Source organism: Convolutriloba macropyga, chromosome 13 (genome assembly GCF_964194025.1).
Source record: "Convolutriloba macropyga chromosome 13, txConMacr16.3, whole genome shotgun sequence".
Classification (NCBI taxonomy): Eukaryota; Metazoa; Xenacoelomorpha; order Acoela; family Convolutidae; genus Convolutriloba; species Convolutriloba macropyga.
In genome coordinates, this window is record NC_134480.1 from 18595799 (window position 1) to 18616996 (window position 21198).

General features: G+C 32.8%; 1 protein-coding gene across 11 annotated transcripts in view; it reads right to left on the reverse strand.

Moving 5' to 3' along the window:
* LOC142352289 (high affinity choline transporter 1-like) overlaps positions 1-21198 on the reverse strand; it is a 119714-nt gene that overhangs the window by 55065 nt on the left and 43451 nt on the right. The window contains exon 1 of one of the 11 annotated variants that reach the window (XM_075404795.1): positions 19031-19527. The exons of 8 other annotated variants lie outside the window; for them this stretch is intronic. The gene's annotated coding sequence lies outside the window, so the exon portion shown is untranslated. Of the gene's footprint in view, positions 1-5868; positions 5986-13552; positions 13577-19030; positions 19528-21198 lie in introns of those variants that run through there. 2 more of the 11 variants (XM_075404802.1, XM_075404794.1) reach the window with 2 other exon arrangements.

Here is a 21198-nt window from a genome sequence, read left to right on the forward strand (position 1 = left end):
TCGTCACAGATTTGAAGAAATTTTCCCTTTCTGAAAAAGTAAAATGATTCTAAAAGACCTTAGACAAATGCATCGTAAATTGTGTCATTTTCAACACATGTTTGTCATAAAGACCAATTTCTTCAAGTCATTCACCAACCCATGGCAATTTTTTTTGAGTCAATAAAACATTCTTTTGTTCTCACTTTCAGACAAGATTTTTTTGGTCAAGAGTTGTTTGATGACGCACTGAAAAAAGTTAATTCAGAGCACTAATTTCTTTTTACTGAACTTCCCAGAAGCAATCCATTTTTATCTTTGAACTTTAAAAGTGAGGCACAAAATATTGAAACAAAGTCAGCTGTGGAAATCGCAATCAGGAAGGAGAATCAATAAAAAACTATTTGCATTGAGAAAGATTTGTGATGTTTTTGACAGTTTGTTTCACTTCGATCTGCTTATGCCTGTCTTGTTTTCAGATCCCAATTCGTTTGCTAAAATTGTCAAAAATGCATAATGTTATCAATATTATCAGCTTCACAATTTCAAAACAGAAATTTAAATAGTATCACAAAATTTGCTTCAATTTCAAATGCGCTTTTCATTTCACTGCTTTCTTCTCAAAAGTTTTGCAATACAGTTCCATAATTATAAATATTTTGTTCGAAAAGCACTCTTAAAAAAGCTTAAGTTTATAATTTTACAATTTCAATGGTTTACGATCCAACTCTTCATTAAATTGTTGTTACGAGAAAACAAAACATTGTCACTTTACACTCGGACTGTCATTTTTTGACCACAGCACTTAGAGAACCTAGCAAAATTTCCGGCAGTGGAAGATTCGATACATTTTTAAAAATTTTTTTTACTAAACAAGGAGGCTCGTTAATGTGCGTTCGCACATGATGTTCCGACCCGCGCTCATCTACAATTTTGACTTAACTGTCTTTTGACTTACATTTTTGACGAAGAGATAATCAAAAATAGGTGTTTGAGTTTTAAAAAATCGCTACACGAACAAACTAATAATAGAATTAAATAATGCCATGCCTCATTACAACGAGATGTGCATTGAAAATACTACAAGAAAAAACAACAAAAACAAAAAAGCAAAAAACAAAAATTTCAGACAAAACCCTAACAATACAAATTTAACTTTTCCTAACTACTCAGCAGATGGCATTTTTCCTTGATGAGACTAGGTAAAATGTCGACAAAAAGAAGACATAATGATCGAAAAAATCAATCAACAGTTTTTAAACTAATTCGTTTCAAGTCTTAAAAATCATCAACTGGTAACGAATTAATTCTGGATAAATTTCTAAAAAGTCGAAATGAAACCAATAGGACCTGTTTTTGGTTAGATAAGCCATTGTAACGGACTAAGGATGCAAAAAAAACTCAAAAAATCACGAAATACAAATTACAAACATTCCGAAAACACAAATTAGTGAAGCCATTAAAATCATTAGCTTTCATCTAAATGAGTCGTATTTTCATTTCAATTTGTTTTTATACCAATCCAGCTAAAATTATACCAGCTGAATAAATAGGTTCAAGTGAGCCACCTTTTAAATTCTTTGGGATCTTTTTTAAACGATAGTACTAAAGGAGAAAAAGAAACACAAATACAAAACTCACAAAAAATTTCATAAAACGCATATTGTCCAACGAACAAAACATTAGTTCGGTCATAGTCTCAGTAAACATGTTATTATTAAAATACAGGGAATGTCATGGGACCTCTCAATGATGACGAAAACAACAAAAACTGAAAAAATTGAAAAAACCTTAAAATCTTAAAAATGTGTACTATTATAAACTTTAAGACTTTTCGCTATAAACTGATTGCCTTGAGTTACATCATTCAATCAATCCACAGTTACTAGCTTACGAGACCGGTCAGCATTTTACGGCTACCTAAAGAACAAAAAAAAACAGGCTATTACAGCAAAATAAAAAAAATGGAAGAAAAAAGTGTCGAAGCCATTAAAAGTGCAGGTTTCAGTAAAAATTTGTCTTCTTTCAATGGTATTTCTTTCAAAGCATTAACAGCAATGGTATTCTTTTTAAAACAATTTGACGCCAATAAATCAACAAACATGAACAGATACATTAAAAAAACAAAGTTTTTTGATAAAACCACTACTATCAACGTTATTAAACTCAATAGCTTTCAACGGAAGCTAAAAATACGGTAAGATAGATGAGCCGACGCGAATGTTTTTTAGTCATATCCCATCATTAAGAGTTTACATAAAGTCATTGACTATGAAAACAACAACAAACACTGACAAAATCCAAGAAATAGGTAGAAAAGTGCGAGAAGAAAGAGTCGAAACCAATTAGAGCATAAATTTTTCTCTGAAAACTTTATGCATGATCAATTGAACGTTTTTTATAAGTCAATGCAACTATCAATTTTAGGATAACGTGCTAAGATTCCAAAAAAGAACCAAAAGTACGAAAAAAACCAAAATTTTGTATTAAAAAATAATGAAAACTTGTGCATGGAAGTCATAACACCATTAGTTAGAACGTAAACCACTAAAAAGATTAACTTTGGTTGAGGTTTAAACGAAGGGTGTCAGTTCATTACTGAGACTGACTCAGAGTTCACGAAAAAAAGTTTAAGATTGGTCAACGTTAAAAAAATTTCGAAAAAATTATTTTCAAAGTCTTAACAGACATTAATTTCAATAGTTTTCCATGGAAGTCAATAAACACGCTCAGTTACACCTCAAAAAGAGCACAAGTATGTTCGTTAAGCACAGCTAATCGTTTTGATATCACAATAAGTCTAATATCTACGAAAAGCACAAAAAATACTTGCAAAAACAAAAAATTCAGTAGAAATCTGCAAGAAGAAAGTGTCGAAGCCATTAAAATCTTCAGTTTTTCAATGAAACTTTCATCTCCAACTAATTGAATATCTTCTCTAAGCCAGTGGGAACTATCAAAATTAGGATAATGTGATAAGAATTCAAAAGGAACCAGAATTAAAAAATATCAAAAAATTTAAAAAATCTGAAAACTCGTGCACCAAAGTCATAAAACCAAAAGTTAGAAGATTAAACCGCTAACTAGATCAATTAAAAGAGAAGGCGGCCCGGTTATTACAGAGATTGATTTAAAGTTCAAGAAACAAAGGTTAAGATCGTTTTTTGTAATATAATTTTCTTGAAAAATATTTGTAAAAGTCTTAACAGCCATTAAATCTAATATCTTAATCCGCTCAGTTATCCCTCTATTAGAAAACAAAGTTTTTTCATGGACAGCTATTCAATAAGAAATCACATTAAGTCTTATGACTATGGAAATAACAACAAATACATGCAAAAACCAAAAATTCAGTGGAAAAGTGGAAAAGTGCGCGAAGAAAGTGTCGAAGCCAATTAAAACATAAACTTTTCTCTTAAATGATCATCAATGATCCCTGCAACATCTTCCCTATGCCATTGGGAGATATTAATATCCGAACGATGTGATAAAATTTCAAGAGAGACCAATGACACGAAAATATCCAAAATATTTTTTGAAAAGTTTTGAAATCTTGTGGCATATGAAGTCATATAACTAGTAGTAAGAAGATAAGGGCACTAACCAATTTTATTTTGGTTGCAGTGGAAAAGATGTGGGTCCTGTCTTTACTGAGACTGACTCACAACTCACGAAAAAGGGTTTATGATTGGTTATTGTTAAAAAAACTTCTCGAAAAATGATTTTTAAAGTCTTAACAGTTATTAGTTGTTCAATCAATGCTCTAGATAGGTTCAGTTAACACTCATTACGAAACCTTTTGCACTTTCAATCCACAAGTCTACGCCATTGGACTCCAAAAATTTGGTAAAACCTCAAAAAGAAAATCAAAATTTCATTTAAATTTACGAAATCTCAGAGTCGAAGCCAAAAAAAAACACGAGCGATTCCTTGAAAACAAATTGTTTGTTCATCGGGCTTTTTTAAATGGTAAATCAATTTTGTCATTAATGGAACATCAGTTTGACTATTGACTAGTCTCTAGATGACTTAAGAAAAAAATATGAAAAGTTTTCCAAAAAAAAGAGCTCTCAAATCGAATTAGAATTTTTTTGATAGTAAACTTCCCTATGAGACCAAAACTAGGCTTTTTTTATCACCTTTCGTCTAAATTCATTCTTTTTTGTGGCGTGAAATGTAATTTTGGATCAATAATGTTATAAAAAATATCTTAATTTGAAAAACTACACTAAAAGTTAACGAAATCATGTCAAATATCACTTGTTCACACAAAACATCATTCCTCGATAACTCCTCGAAAAAACAAACGAAATTAAAAAAAATGTTTTTAGTTTCAAATTCTACGCTGGACGAGCTTTTTAAAGATACCACTCACATTTCTATTTGATGATTATATCGGTCGGCCAAAGTTGTCTGAACAAAGAAAAACCCATTTGAGTATATAGTTCCTCCCCCCGCTAGTGGGGTCGGAACAATAACCCTGAAAACAATGAAAATATATAGATTATGTGTCATACCGATTTCATGCAACTCAGAATGAGATAATTATTGATCATGCAAATTTTGACGTAATGAACAACTACAACTGCTTTTTCAGGTGTTGCTTCGAATTGTCTGAACTTCGTGTATTTTTTCGTACCTTACTTTTTTGTTATCATCCTCAAAGACAAACAACCTGCTACAGTTACTCAAAGGTTCAACTTCAAATGTTCAAATTGAGTTTCAAGTTCTAAACAAATGTTCAAGTTGTTTACTATTCAACTGATTTCTAAATTTCTTGAAATTTTTCTTGAAGAACTAATTATGTTTGGACATTATGTTTAGAACATGTGATCATTTGGAGACTATGCATTATTGTTACAGATGTCAGATGCCTAATAGAATAAGTTAAAATATATCTATCACCCCTTTTTCTGTCTTTGACATATTTTCTTTTTGTAAATTTACATCTTATTGAAAATAATAATATCGATTTTCGTTTTGGGCATTTTTTGCTTATTACTTGGGTTACAATTGAAGAGCTTTCAAATCCTGTTTTTTGTTAGTTAACAGGTTCTCGCTCAAACGTTTTTTGAATAATTTGTCTCAAAATTTTTATAATTTTTTGAGTTAATAAACAAATTTTTACCCTGATTTTGGATAGCATATAGTTTGATGCAGTGTGTATTGCTAAAATTCCATGTAGGACTTTTATGAGTTTCGCACGTATTCATGCGAAACATTTTGATCAATTTGTTGGTATGAACAACTTAATTGTTGTGACAAATCACTACCAGCAGTTGTGTTGTGCAGCCTTTATCATTGCTCTTGAATTTTTGAACAAGGCTTTTCAACAATATGTAGATAATTGAAGTTTTCCCTCTAATTAATGCCTTCAATTTATAGAGCAGATTTGTGGCAGTTTTTGCAAGCATTTGGGTTGCAAACAAGGAAAAACTCTCAATGACAGATTAGGTAGATCCCAAAAAAATGTTTCAAAATTTCAGACGTATTTCAGAGTTAGCTGTAGAAAATGAGATCTGCAAATATTTTGTCCCGAGACAAATTATTTTACAAAAGAGAGAATAAAAATCAAAAATTTTTGTTAACTTCCGCGAAACGTCTGATTTTTCAATTGTTCATTAAACTGTTCAACTGTTCATGAAACTGTTCAACTGTTCGTGAAACTGTTCAACTGTTCATGAAAATAACAGTCTGAAATGCGGAGAATAGTAAGAGAATAGGCAGTTGAAAACAGGCCCCTGAAGCCTAATGCTGTTCCGCTTCGATTTCGCAGAAACCACAATTATTATTATTGTCATTTTTCAACGTCTTGAACAAAACTGGCAGTCATGAAAGGGGGTTCGAGAGGTCTTTGGCGATAAAAATGTAGAAAAACGGCAGACTTACCACAATTTTGAAGTTTGATGCAAAAACAAGTCAATATTAATCTATTACAGACAAAAGCCTGAATCCCATTTGAGATTAGACGGAAGCCGTAGGGGAGACTGGGAATCTGAGGGCCATGGGAGAAATCATAAAGGTCTCTGCCGAAGGGGGGAGCTTAGCAGTACTGCAGTTATTGCTGGAGTAAGTGAACAAAATAGATAGAAATAAAGAGAAAAAGACACAGGAAATTAAGGAGAAGAAACGTCAGCTCAGCTCAGCTCCTAAACGGACGCAGGCTGTTAAAGTTAAAGCGATTTATTAATCTGTCTTCTTTATATTTGCCAAATTCTGATTGACAAGGAAACGCATTTGACAATTGTGCAAACACCACCAGATAACACCACACAACACGTGAACCAGTTATGTATTTTCTGAAGAAAAACAAAACAGGCCAATTTTTGGATATTTTTACCACCTTTTCCGAAATGTAATTTTGGATCAATAATGTTATAAAAAATATCTTAATTTGAAAAATTACACTAAAAGTTAACGAAATCATGTCAAATATCACTTGTTCACACAAAACATCATTCCTCGATAACTCCTCGAAAAAACAAACGAAATTTAAAAAAATGTTTTTAGTTTCAAATTCTACGCTGGACGAGCTTTTTAAAGATACCACTCACATTTCTATTTGATGATTATATCGGTCGGCCAAAGTTGTCTGAACAAAGAAAAACCCATTTGAGTATATAGTTCCTCCCCCCGCTAGTGGGGTCGGAACAATAACCCTGAAAACAATGAAAATATATAGATTATGTGTCATACCGATTTCATGCAACTCAGAATGAGATAATTATTGATCATGCAAATTTTGACGTAATGAACAACTACAACTGCTTTTTCAGGTGTTGCTTCGAATTGTCTGAACTTCGTGTATTTTTTCGTACCTTACTTTTTTGTTATCATCCTCAAAGACAAACAACCTGCTACAGTTACTCAAAGGTTCAACTTCAAATGTTCAAATTGAGTTTCAAGTTCTAAACAAATGTTCAAGTTGTTTACTATTCAACTGATTTCTAAATTTCTTGAAATTTTTCTTGAAGAACTAATTATGTTTGGACATTATGTTTAGAACATGTGATCATTTGGAGACTATGCATTATTGTTACAGATGTCAGATGCCTAATAGAATAAGTTAAAATATATCTATCACCCCTTTTTCTGTCTTTGACATATTTTCTTTTTGTAAATTTACATCTTATTGAAAATAATAATATCGATTTTCGTTTTGGGCATTTTTTGCTTATTACTTGGGTTACAATTGAAGAGCTTTCAAATCCTGTTTTTTGTTAGTTAACAGGTTCTCGCTCAAACGTTTTTTGAATAATTTGTCTCAAAATTTTTATAATTTTTTGAGTTAATAAACAAATTTTTACCCTGATTTTGGATAGCATATAGTTTGATGCAGTGTGTATTGCTAAAATTCCATGTAGGACTTTTATGAGTTTCGCACGTATTCATGCGAAACATTTTGATCAATTTGTTGGTATGAACAACTTAATTGTTGTGACAAATCACTACCAGCAGTTGTGTTGTGCAGCCTTTATCATTGCTCTTGAATTTTTGAACAAGGCTTTTCAACAATATGTAGATAATTGAAGTTTTCCCTCTAATTAATGCCTTCAATTTATAGAGCAGATTTGTGGCAGTTTTTGCAAGCATTTGGGTTGCAAACAAGGAAAAACTCTCAATGACAGATTAGGTAGATCCCAAAAAAATGTTTCAAAATTTCAGACGTATTTCAGAGTTAGCTGTAGAAAATGAGATCTGCAAATATTTTGTCCCGAGACAAATTATTTTACAAAAGAGAAAATAAAAATCAAAAATTTTTGTTAACTTCCGCGAAACGTCTGATTTTTCAATTGTTCATTAAACTGTTCAACTGTTCATGAAACTGTTCAACTGTTCGTGAAACTGTTCAACTGTTCATGAAAATAACAGTCTGAAATGCGGAGAATAGTAAGAGAATAGGCAGTTGAAAACAGGCCCCTGAAGCCTAATGCTGTTCCGCTTCGATTTCGCAGAAACCACAATTATTATTATTGTCATTTTTCAACGTCTTGAACAAAACTGGCAGTCATGAAAGGGGGTTCGAGAGGTCTTTGGCGATAAAAATGTAGAAAAACGGCAGACTTACCACAATTTTGAAGTTTGATGCAAAAACAAGTCAATATTAATCTATTACAGACAAAAGCCTGAATCCCATTTGAGATTAGACGGAAGCCGTAGGGGAGACTGGGAATCTGAGGGCCATGGGAGAAATCATAAAGGTCTCTGCCGAAGGGGGGAGCTTAGCAGTACTGCAGTTATTGCTGGAGTAAGTGAACAAAATAGATAGAAATAAAGAGAAAAAGACACAGGAAATTAAGGAGAAGAAACGTCAGCTCAGCTCAGCTCCTAAACGGACGCAGGCTGTTAAAGTTAAAGCGATTTATTAATCTGTCTTCTTTATATTTGCCAAATTCTGATTGACAAGGAAACGCATTTGACAATTGTGCAAACACCACCAGATAACACCACACAACACGTGAACCAGTTATGTATTTTCTGAAGAAAAACAAAACAGGCCAATTTTTGGATATTTTTACCACCTTTTCCGAAATGTAATTTTGGATCAATAATGTTATAAAAAATATCTTAATTTGAAAAATTACACTAAAAGTTAACGAAATCATGTCAAATATCACTTGTTCACATAAAACATCATTCCTCGATAACTCCTCGAAAAAACAAACGAAATTAAAAAAAATGTTTTTAGTTTCAAATTCTACGCTGGACGAGCTTTTTAAAGATACCACTCACATTTCTATTTGATGATTATATCGGTCGGCCAAAGTTGTCTGAACAAAGAAAAACCCATTTGAGTATATAGTTCCTCCCCCCGCTAGTGGGGTCGGAAAAATAACCCTGAAAACAATGAAAATATATAGATTATGTGTCATACCGATTTCATGCAACTCAGAATGAGATAATTATTGATCATGCAAATTTTGACGTAATGAACAACTACAACTGCTTTTTCAGGTGTTGCTTCGAATTGTCTGAACTTCGTGTATTTTTTCGTACCTTACTTTTTTGTTATCATCCTCAAAGACAAACAACCTGCTACAGTTACTCAAAGGTTCAACTTCAAATGTTCAAATTGAGTTTCAAGTTCTAAACAAATGTTCAAGTTGTTTACTATTCAACTGATTTCTAAATTTCTTGAAATTTTTCTTGAAGAACTAATTATGTTTGGACATTATGTTTAGAACATGTGATCATTTGGAGACTATGCATTATTGTTACAGATGTCAGATGCCTAATAGAATAAGTTAAAATATATCTATCACCCCTTTTTCTGTCTTTGACATATTTTCTTTTTGTAAATTTACATCTTATTGAAAATAATAATATCGATTTTCGTTTTGGGCATTTTTTGCTTATCACTTGGGTTACAATTGAAGAGCTTTCAACTCCTGTTTTTTGTTAGTTAACAGGTTCTCGCTCAAACGTTTTTTGAATAATTTGTCTCAAAATTTTTATAATTTTTTGAGTTAATAAACAAATTTTTACCCTGATTTTGGATAGCATATAGTTTGATGCAGTGTGTATTGCTAAAATTCCATGTAGGACTTTTATGAGTTTCGCACGTATTCATGCGAAACATTTTGATCAATTTGTTGGTATGAACAACTTAATTGTTGTGACAAATCACTACCAGCAGTTGTGTTGTGCAGCCTTTATCATTGCTCTTGAATTTTTGAACAAGGCTTTTCAACAATATGTAGATAATTGAAGTTTTCCCTCTAATTAATGCCTTCAATTTATAGAGCAGATTTGTGGCAGTTTTTGCAAGCATTTGGGTTGCAAACAAGGAAAAACTCTCAATGACAGATTAGGTAGATCCCAAAAAAATGTTTCAAAATTTCAGACGTATTTCAGAGTTAGCTGTAGAAAATGAGATCTGCAAATATTTTGTCCCGAGACAAATTATTTTACAAAAGAGAGAATAAAAATCAAAAATTTTTGTTAACTTCCGCGAAACGTCTGATTTTTCAATTGTTCATTAAACTGTTCAACTGTTCATGAAACTGTTCAACTGTTCGTGAAACTGTTCAACTGTTCATGAAAATAACAGTCTGAAATGCGGAGAATAGTAAGAGAATAGGCAGTTGAAAACAGGCCCCTGAAGCCTAATGCTGTTCCGCTTCGATTTCGCAGAAACCACAATTATTATTATTGTCATTTTTCAACGTCTTGAACAAAACTGGCAGTCATGAAAGGGGGTTCGAGAGGTCTTTGGCGATAAAAATGTAGAAAAACGGCAGACTTACCACAATTTTGAAGTTTGATGCAAAAACAAGTCAATATTAATCTATTACAGACAAAAGCCTGAATCCCATTTGAGATTAGACGGAAGCCGTAGGGGAGACTGGGAATCTGAGGGCCATGGGAGAAATCATAAAGGTCTCTGCCGAAGGGGGAGGGAGCTTAGCAGTACTGCAGTTATTGCTGGAATAAGTGAACAAAATAGATAGAAATAAAGAGAAAAAGACACAGGAAATTAAGGAGAAGAAATGTCAGCTCAGCTCAGCTCCTAAACGGACGCAGGCTGTTAAAGTTAAAGCGATTTATTAATCTGTCTTCTTTATATTTGCCAAATTCTGATTGACAAGGAAACGCATTTGACAATTGTGCAAACACCACCAGATAACACCACACAACACGTGAACCAGTTATGTATTTTCTGAAGAAAAACAAAGCTGGCCAATTTTTGGATATTTTTACCACTAACTGGCATAATTTGTTCACCTAAAAGCTTGAAAGCGATCAAAAACAAACAAAAACTTGTGAGCATTTTAAAAAAAAACTGAGTATTTCGAGCGCAATGGCTTTTTGACCATAGCATTCTAAGAAGATAACAATTTTCTATCCGTTTATTTCTAAAGCTAACGATCATTTCTATCACTATTTACAATAATCTACAATTGATCTACGTCATTGCAATGTTAAATGTTAGTAGTAATTGCCAATTTTTACCTGTATTAGGCTACGCTGAACAAACCATTGCGAACCAAAACAAACCATCATCCAGAAAATTATTTGTTTGTGCCCCAATCCTACAGAAAAGTTTTGTTAACAGTGCAAAAAAGAACTATCAATGTCCGGCATTTTCATCATTGGTTATTAGGGAAAATTTTCTTCAATTGAGCTCAACCAAACAAATAAAAACTAAGGAAATCAATTAAAGACGGGTCTCATGATACTGTTCCTGGCAGAAAACTTTCTCACGCGTCATACAATGCATCATATTACTGCATTTGGTGACCATCCCAAAGACGGTAGCCTGCGTGCAACAATTTTTGTTCCGGCAAGATACAAAAAGAGAGTTTTAGGTATGACAATGCAATGCCAACAGCCCTTAACAAAATCAAAAACATCTTGACCTATACGTCATTGAATTTGCATCATTAAACAATTTTGTATGTTGTACACTTTTCGAAAAAACTAAGGGCAACTGTTTTTTCTAGGGAAAATGATACTCTTTGCCAAATTAAAATGTCTTGTCTTGCTTTTCTGACACCAGCTTATGCAATCCAAGTTCTCTAACCTTCCGTATAAAAGAAATTTAGGTTAAATGGAAATAGCAGCCCGTTAACATGGCATACAGATGGCGTTTCTGAAAGTCACTATTCGGGGCAAGTTCAAAATCGCACAAAATTTTCGCATTTGCAACTGGAGTAATAGTTTCTAGTAAAACATCAAACAGCCGGCAGTACCTTTTCCCCATTTTGTTCGAACAGATAGCGTGCAAACAAGCTGGAGAAATATCGATAGTGCATAGATAAAATGTGTAAACTCGGTAGAAGAATTCAGGTGATAATTTGAAAGTTCCTTCCGCAGGCCAAAACTTAGAAATCTCGAGGAGAATTCCTATCACATACAAAAAAAACAAAAACTTGAGAGACGCTCATTGTCATTTATTCAGCTGTCAGACCCTAAATTTGTTTATCAAATGGGGTAGAATGAAATGCCGGTCCAACAGTTCCTTCATTGAAACTGTTTGTATTTTTTTCTCAACTGCTACGAGGTCTCTATTAATTAGGGTTACGGCGGCAAGGCATACGGGCCCAAATAAAGGTCGGGCATTATTAATATAGAGGAGGCTAGGGCTGCTGTTGGCGTTAAATTTTTAATCTGTTGTTTGAACTTCTTCTATGAATTTCCGTTAGAGGGTTATGATTGTGTTCACCGTGTACTCGAAAAGGATGGTCATCTTGACTAAATGGGGAAATTTGTCACAAGTAGCGTTGAAATTTCGAGCAGTTCCGGGTTTTGATAAACTTGTATACTCTTTTAACATAAAACGCATTGCCTTCTTCCACAACCTTTTTTTTGTTTTTAACAAAAGTTAAAGTCAAAGTTGGAAGTTACTATGCTGACCGGAAGATGCAATAAAACAATAAATGTTCTAGAGTTCAATCCGTTTTTCAATTGCTTATATATACTCTATCAGGGACTAGAGAGAATAACTAATTAGCCAATGGCTGTAATTTTGTTTTTGATTGATGATTCTTTAGCTTTATCTTCCGGAAAACTTTGAACCATTAGTCCATAGATCAAAATAATAGTGGGGATTGAAAATGCAAGAGTCATACCCCAGTGTTTTCATATCCATTTTTGTTTTTATTAGTGGTATTATTTAGAATTGGTTGAGAATTTTTTATCTTCGATTAAAGGCAGCTGAAAATCGGTATAAAATAATGTATGGTTCAATTTATTTCGGGTTTAAATGAAAAAGAGGCTGAAAATGTGTCAGAAAACAGTGGGCTAACATATGGTGTGCTTTTCACAATCAGAATTGGAACTGAAACAAAAATAAAGCCCTTTTTCATCAACGTTTTTCCTATACAGTGTTTTAATCGACATTTAATTTTTTGGTTAAACTATAATGTACATGTGGTAAATTTTTGCATTAGTGAGTTGTTTTCCATTAAGTGTAGACTAAATTTTGCGAAAAACTAATAGCCAGATTACCGAATGCTCAAAAAGTTTCCAATTTTAAATAAATTTTGGAAATTTTCGCCAAATTGGTCTTAAAGTTCCTTCACAACTTTTGTAGCAAACAATACTTTGTAACATCACAGTTTTTTTCAAGCTACGACAACCTCTAAAAAAACTGTCAATTAGCACCAATGATTAGAGGAATTTCATTAGAAAAATATCTGAAAAAATATACGTACATAAAATCCGTAAATAAAGTCCTCAGCAACTCATAATGTGAACTATTGTGTCAAAAATGTAGAACCTGTCAGTAATAGTCGGAAACAGCTCTTGGGACTAATTCCTTTACTTATTTAAGCTTAAAGGACAACTTGATTTTCACAGCTGGCAGAATCAAATTAAGAAACGGACCCCAAACTTCGGGAAACTGATTTAATTGCTCAGGTTTGTGTGATGAAGTCCACGGAAGTTTTCTATTTGAAAAATTTTCCTATCATACTTACTTCATCCGCAAAAAACAGTGGTAAAAATTAAAAATAATACGGAAAAATAGAAATATAAATGTAGAAAATAGGCGTGAATACGCATAGAGGGTCCAAGTAAAAAAAATCACAATTTCACAAATGAAGAATGAGAAAATTAAAATGATACATACCACTTTTTTCAAAGCTCACAAAAGGAATGAAGAGCTCTTTGTTGTCTTAATGAACACTTTCACCAGTATTTATAACTTCCCATCGTTTTCCCTGTGAAGAAAACGCATCTTAGAATAAGCATTGGACAAAAATAGTCAACAATTTTAAAAATATAAGTAGAACTAATTATTAATGTTGACACATTAACTGTTTTGAAACGCGACCGCATTATTATGAAAGATAGGACATAGGGACTCAAAAAAATGTTTCAACATTTTTTGCTGAGGACTGATTTCGATCAAATCTACAACAAAATTACAGCAAACATGCTCCTAGAAATTCAGAATCTTACAACTCAAATGAAGTTCACCATTCAGATTTTATCCTAGAGGTCTGTTTTCATCTTTTGAGAAAAAGTAAAAAAAAAACAAAAGCAAAAAGCAGTATGTACATTGTTTCAAAAGAAGTGTTGCATAAACAAAATCATGTCTTGATTCAAAAAAGGCGTTATCATTATTCCATTTTTAATTTACCAGAAAAATTAATCTTCGCAGGCTTTGTTTTTCAACAAAAAGAGAAAAAGACTGGTAGAAAGACATTGTCAAATTGCCAGAATTTCAAAGGAAAGCAAGCATTTTCCGTATTCTTTTCTCAAGCAACCAAAAAGCTAAGTAAATGAGCGCATTGGTTTAGTAGACGAGCATTGGTCAGAAAATGTCTCAAGAAGAATTACTTTTAATTGATATTGCAAATTTTCACAATATATGTTATTTATTGTTTCAAAGCTGTTTTTGATTTTTGTTTATTATGCAAAACAGATGAGCAATTAAACAGCAAGATATTGCAGATACTGGCAAACAAGAACTTAATTTTAATTTTTTGCGGCAAAAAACAGACAGCATAAAATGGCAGAATTGCCGCAAAATTACCAAAATTAGGCAAAAAGATAGAGTTATAGAGATTAGCAAAAAGTGTTAATGCTCCATGATTTTTCTAAAACCAAAATTCTTATAGCCTATTTTTAAGCTGTTTTTTACTGCATGATAGATGTTTGCGTCAAGACACGAAAAAACTGGCTACACTAATTGACAAAATCATGCGCAAAGTTTGTTGACGCAGACGACTAACGCGACCAACAAAATTTTCTCTTTAAACAAAATTCGAAATCTAACTAATACCTTATTGGAAAAAGATCTTTTGTGATACAGAATATACTACTCCCTGAATAGATCAGAGTATTTCAGGCGACTACTTGTCAGTTTCAAATTCTTGCCTTTATTTTTTTCTTATTGGCTCGTAAATGCTCAGAGTAATGTGTGTATAAAAAAATGCCAGAAAAAATTTCGAGAAGGGTTGTCCTAATATATATTGTGCTTGACAAATTTTGAAAATATTTTCTATTTTGCTAGTGTGAAGTTTTCCGTATTTTAAAAAAAAAATTGTTCACAAAATTACTTATTGGTATCTTGACCACGAGACTGTTTTTGTGTTTTCCTTACCGGTATAAAAATAGGAAAAGATTAAATTTTACATTCTCTTATTATTTTCTTGTCAAAAATTTGTTTGAAACAAATGGAGGCATGGTCAAGATGAACATATTTCACGCGAGATTCAGCTTAATGGTTTTTACAGAAAACTGGCAATCTTCTAACTGGAGTTTGTTCGACACTACTGTCCTTAATTTTGTATAATTTAGATCAATTAAAATTCTATCGATTTCCAGTCGATCCTTATAAAATTTGAGGAAAAAATGAATCGGAGTGTTACTGTCAACGCCCTCCAAATACAGCCTGTTTATTATGTAGTTTTGCGTCTTGAATTTTTGTTCCGACCCCACTTGTGGGGGAAGGAACTATATACTCAAATGGGTTTTTTTTTTTTTTTTGTTCAGTGAATTTTGGCCGATCGATATATTCGTCGTAGAGAAATGTGAGTGGTATCATCAAAAAGCTGGTCCAGCGTAGAATTCAAAAGTAAAAAGATTTTTTTGAATTTCGTTTTTTTCGAGGAGTTATCGAGGATTGAAGTTTTGTGTGAACAATGGGATCTTTAGCATGATTGTTCACTTTTAGTACAATTTTCTTCAAACTAAGATCTTTTTTACGAAAACATTAATTCAAATTTCTATAAAAAGAATAAATTTTGAGTTCGTAAAAGTTGAATGCAAGGCGATAGAAAGACTAGTTCTGGTCTCATAGGGAAGTTCACTATCAAAAAAAAATCGAACTCTAATTGAGAGCCCTTTTTTTAATAAAACTTTTCTCTTTTTTGCTTTTTTAAGTCACCTAGAGACAAGTCACATTTTATATCGACGTTCTATTAATGACAAAACTCCTTTATAGTCGAATGAAGCGCAATGAACAAAAAACGTCGTTTTCAAGGAATTGCTCATGTTTTTTTTTGGCTTCGATTCTGAGTTTTCGTAATTTTGAATGAAATTTTGAATTTCTTTTTGAAGTTTTACTATTTTTTTTGGAGTCCTATGGTAGGGATTCATTGACTAACAGTGCAATATGTTCCATAATGAGCATTAAGTGAACATGTCTATTTCATTGAGGGGGCGGCTAATGGCTGTTAAGACTTAAAAAATAATTTTTCGAATTTTTTTTTTGAATATTAAAGAATCATAATCTTATTATAGTGAATTGTAAGTCAGTCCAGGGGTGAGAGCACCCTCTTCCTTCCTACTGCAACCAAAATTAAACTGGTTAGCGGTTTTATCTTCTATCTATTGGTTATATGACTTCAATGACAAAAAATTTCAATTTTTTAAAATTTTTTTTGGATTTTTACGTATTATTGGTTACTTTTGAAATCTTATCACATTATCCAAATATTGACAGTTCCCATTAGCTTAAAAACGATGTTCTGTGGATGACCAATAAAAATTTTAAACAAAAATTTATGGTTTAAATGGCTTCGACACGTTCTTCTTGCACTTTTCTACTGATTTTTTGGTTTTCTCCTGTTTTTTTTGTTGTTTTAATAGTCATTATACTTACTGTGATCTCATAATGAATACCTATGCATGACAAACATAAATGTACTGCCACCGGGGCATCTTTGAGCGTTTTTATTGACTTCCGTTGAAAGCTATTGAATTTAATGTCTGTTAAAATAAAAATCATTTTTCGAAAATTTTATTTGAACAATAACAATTCCTAAATTTTTCTTGAACTGTTAGTGAGTTTCAGTATTGACTGGACCCACTTGCTTTTTACTGCGACTAAAAATATTCTGTTTAGCTGTTTTATCTTCTAGCTATTGGTTATATGACTTCAATGACAAAGATTTCAATTTTTTTAAATTTTTTTTTTGGATTTTTTGAATTATTGGTCACTTTTGAACTCTTTATCACATTATCCAAAGATTATTGTAATCCAATTGGCTTAGAGAGGACGTTCAGTGGATCACAGAGAAAGTTTTCAGAGAATAGCTAATGGTTTAATTGTCTTCGACACTTTCTTCTCGCATTTTTCTACTGAATTTTAGTTTTTGCTGTTTTTGTGATTGTTTTCTGTCATAAGACTTATTGTGATGTCTTTTTAACTATCTATGCATGACAGACATCATTTTCCTCCCTATGGGTTATATCTGAGCATCGTCATTGAGCTCCGATGAAAGATTGAGTTTACTGGCTGTTAAGGGTTTAAAAATAATTTTTCGAAACTTTTTTGAAATTCAACCATTCCTAATTTTTTTTCGTGAATACTCTTGGTCATTGTTGTTTCTAACAGAATCCATTTCCGTTCTACTATAGCCAAAATTAATCTGGTTAGCGGTTTTATCTTCTACCTATTAGTTTTAAAACATCAATGCCACGAGAATTCATATTTTTTTTTGGGTACTTTATTTTGTTTTTCGATCCTTTTGAAATCTTATCACATCATCTTACTGCTGAGAGTCCCTATTGGTTTAGGGAAGAAGTTCAACGGATCATAAATAAAGTTTTCAGGGAAGAGCTTATGATTTGAGTTGCTTCGACATTTTCTTCAGGCACTTTTCTACTGAATTTGTGGTTTTTGCCTCTCTCTGTTGTTGTTTTCATAGTCATTAACTTGTTGTAAGGTCTTATTGATGAAATACGATTGGCAAAAAAACTTATTGTCCCCTCGAGGCATCATTTATTGTATATACTGGCTTCCGTTGAAGGCTAATGAATTTAATGGCGTTGATAATACGTGTTTTCCCGCAATTTTCGTGCGTCTAATGTATTTGTTTATATTTGTTGATTTTTTGAAATTATATTGATAAAAAAGGTTTTCCCATTGCTCCTGAAAAATTAATTTAAAATTGAAGAGTGTTTAGTGAAAAGTTCATTTTTTTAATGCCTTCGACCCTTTTGTCGCTCAATTTTTTTTCCTGAATTCGCTGTTTTTGTTCTTTAGGTAGCCGTAAATTGCTCACAGATCTCATAGGCTTGTAATTGAGGACTGAATGAATGATGTTGCTCGAAACATTCAGTATATAGCGAATAGGTTCCTTTCGTCAAATTTAACTTCTATTCATCAATCAGATGTCCCATCGAATTTCGTGTATTTCAAGAAATAACATATATATTGATATTATGTGCCACTGTTGTTTCGTTTTTCTGAACGTTTATTGAATGGCCATTTTTTGCGTTTCTTTTTCTCTTCCTTCAGAACAATCGCGTAATAACAGATCCCAATGGTTTTTAAATGTGGCCCAAGTAAACTTATTTAATCTTTCAGTATAAATCCTTCAACTGAAATAGCAGAAATAACAACTGAATTAAAAATACATATTCAGATGATAGGTATTGATTTTAATGGTAGCAAAGGTTTGTGTTTTCGCAAATCGTTTGTAATTTTTTGAGTTTCTCTTTAGTTTGTTTCTATGGCATAGTCTGACCACAGACGGGTGCTTTTGGTTTTGTAATGACTTTTTAGTAATTTATCAAGGATTTTTTTATTAAAAACCAATGTTTTTTAAGATTTTTGAATTTTCTTGGTGCAAAAAATGTTGATTAATTTTTAAGTTTCGCCTCACTGTTCGTTCTTTTTGTCGGCTTGTTACCTAGTCTCGTTAAGAAAACTTTTCATCTGCTGTATAGTTAGTAAAAGGTAAACTTGTGTAGTTAAGGTTTTATCTGACTGCATTTTGACGTTGTTACCAGGTGCTTTTAAATTTAGATATTCATTTTTTGCCGCCAAAATTTTGTTGGTGCTATTTTTTTTCTAGTCTCTTCAATGTCAGGTCACGTTGGTGCTGTAATGAAGCATGGCATTAGTAATTCAATTAGTAGATAGAATGTGTAACGATTGTTTTAAACTCAAACATCTATTTTTGTTATCTCTTGATTTGGTTGACATTTTAGTCAAAAATGTAGATGAGCTCGGGTCGGAACATCATGTGCGAACGCACATTAACGAGCCGCCTTGTTAGCTTTATTTTTATTAATCAATGTATTTATATCAGAGTTCGTATTATAAGCATACAATGAATTGAATATGGTTAGAAATATGATGTGAACTAACATAAATTTCAGTCAAAGCCCGACAGAAGAAAATATAAAAATACTCTGAAAATAAAATCTTCACGCCTTCAAAATAATGAACAAAATCAACACCCGCCCAGCAGTTAGTTACTTCAGTCACTTTTGCATGCCCAGATTGGTTGTTGGTAAATGCGGCCTGAAAAATAAATATTTGTTCAACAATTGAGGTGGAATTGATGAAATGTAGAAAATAAACAAAAAGTGATGGAAAAAATCGCCACACAAAGTTTCTGCTGCTGGATAAATGGAAAAATTGAGTGACTTTTTAAACAAGGGAGGTGTCATTATATTTCAACTTGAAACTTTATTCTCCAAAATTGTGAGGGAATATATACAGTTTGTATTTTATAATTTCCCCTGCGGTAGCTGCCAAATTTTTGTAAATGCTAATGAATACTTAATGTAAATGATGCCCCAAAATTGAGGTAAAATTTGTATATGCAAAAAAGAGGAATTAATTTTTCAGCATGATATAGACTGTCTGCTTCTCATTGGCTAAAAAACGTCGCGCTCTGTATAAAACGTGACTGGAGTTCTGTCGCGTTTGTGTCAAGTTATTATAAGATCTGTCAATTAAAAATAAATTTCAGTACATTATGGACTGTTTTGACATGATTGTGAATTATTCGGTGTCAGGACAATATACCCAATACCATAATACCCAATGCCATAATACCCAATTCCAAAATACCCAATGTGCCAAAATACCCAATACCAAAATACCCAATGCCAAATTACCCAATGCCATTATACCCAATTAAATTATACCCAATGCCTAACTACCCTATTGATAATTTAATAGTTATAATCCTGAAATTAAGGTATAATCCCACAATTAGAGTACCAGTCTACCATTAAGTTCAAATTAACAAATTAGACGCAATTTAAGTAAACAAGACGCAAAATTATCACAGAAACTGCATTGTTCAAAGAAACTTGACTCGTTATTCTAGTCATTAAACTTGGCCAAATATAGACGCTAAACATGAGCGAGATAACTTGGGGTACGTCCCAGCAGAACCGATTAACTTTAATCCTTGATGGACATGAGTTTCAAAAAAAGTTAGAAACAAAAACTACTACGCATTGGAAATGCTCAAAATGGAGCTCTTATAAATGTAAAGTTACGGCCATTACCACTGGAAAACAATTAATATCCAAGAAAAACGAGCACAACCACGAAATTGTTCCGGGACATGTACAAGCGAAACAGATTATTGGTCAAATGAAGGAGACAGCGAGAACGGAACAGAACCCAGTAAATAACATGATAATTGCCAGCAGTCTGTTACCAATCGGGTCCGATATCGCAACGCAGCTGTCTTTGCCAACCAGATCTGCAATAAATCGGACACTAAACCGCCAAAAAGCATCCGAGAACTTACAGGAGCCGCCAATCACAGACAGACATTTCGAAGTGCCCGCCAAGTTTAAAGAATTCTGCCTTTACGACACGGGAACAACTGACAACGACTGACAAAGATGCAGCTGAAGGCTTAGCAAGAACAACAAATGCAGTTGAAGGCTGGCATTTGGGGGTTACATCCCTTTTTCAAGGCAACCATCCCTGCATTTGGACTTTTCTGGAGAAGATATCACTCGATGCCGCTAACCAGAAATTCAACATAATCAAAGCTTTAAGCGGAAAGGAGAACAAGAGCCGAAAGAAGTACAGAGTTCTAAATGAAAATGTCAAAAATATTACAAAAAACTTTAAAACTGATGATATTGTCCCATATTTACGTTCACTTGCTTACTATACACATTCCTGAGCTTTTATAATTGTTATTTGTGCGTTTCGTGGGGTCATTGAATAAAATTTTTGTAAAAAAACTTTACTCAAAAACTAGAAGAGCTAGAGAGCTGATAATTTGACAGTAGAATTTCTGTGTGGGGTACTTTTCTACATTCCACTCCCCATCCACTCCCAACACCGCCCATAGCTGGTATCGGCAGGTTTTCCCGGCTTCTTCCCAGTTTTTTAGTTTCCAATCTTTTTATTAAGGCAACTTTTAATTTTTCGTGAAAATTTTTTAATCGCCGGAATTCGAACCTCCGCCGTGATTTTTGTTGCATGCATTAACCGCTGCGCCAATTCCGCTTTGATGTTTACAGTGATATTTTGTGTTATCTTTTATGTGTTAAGTT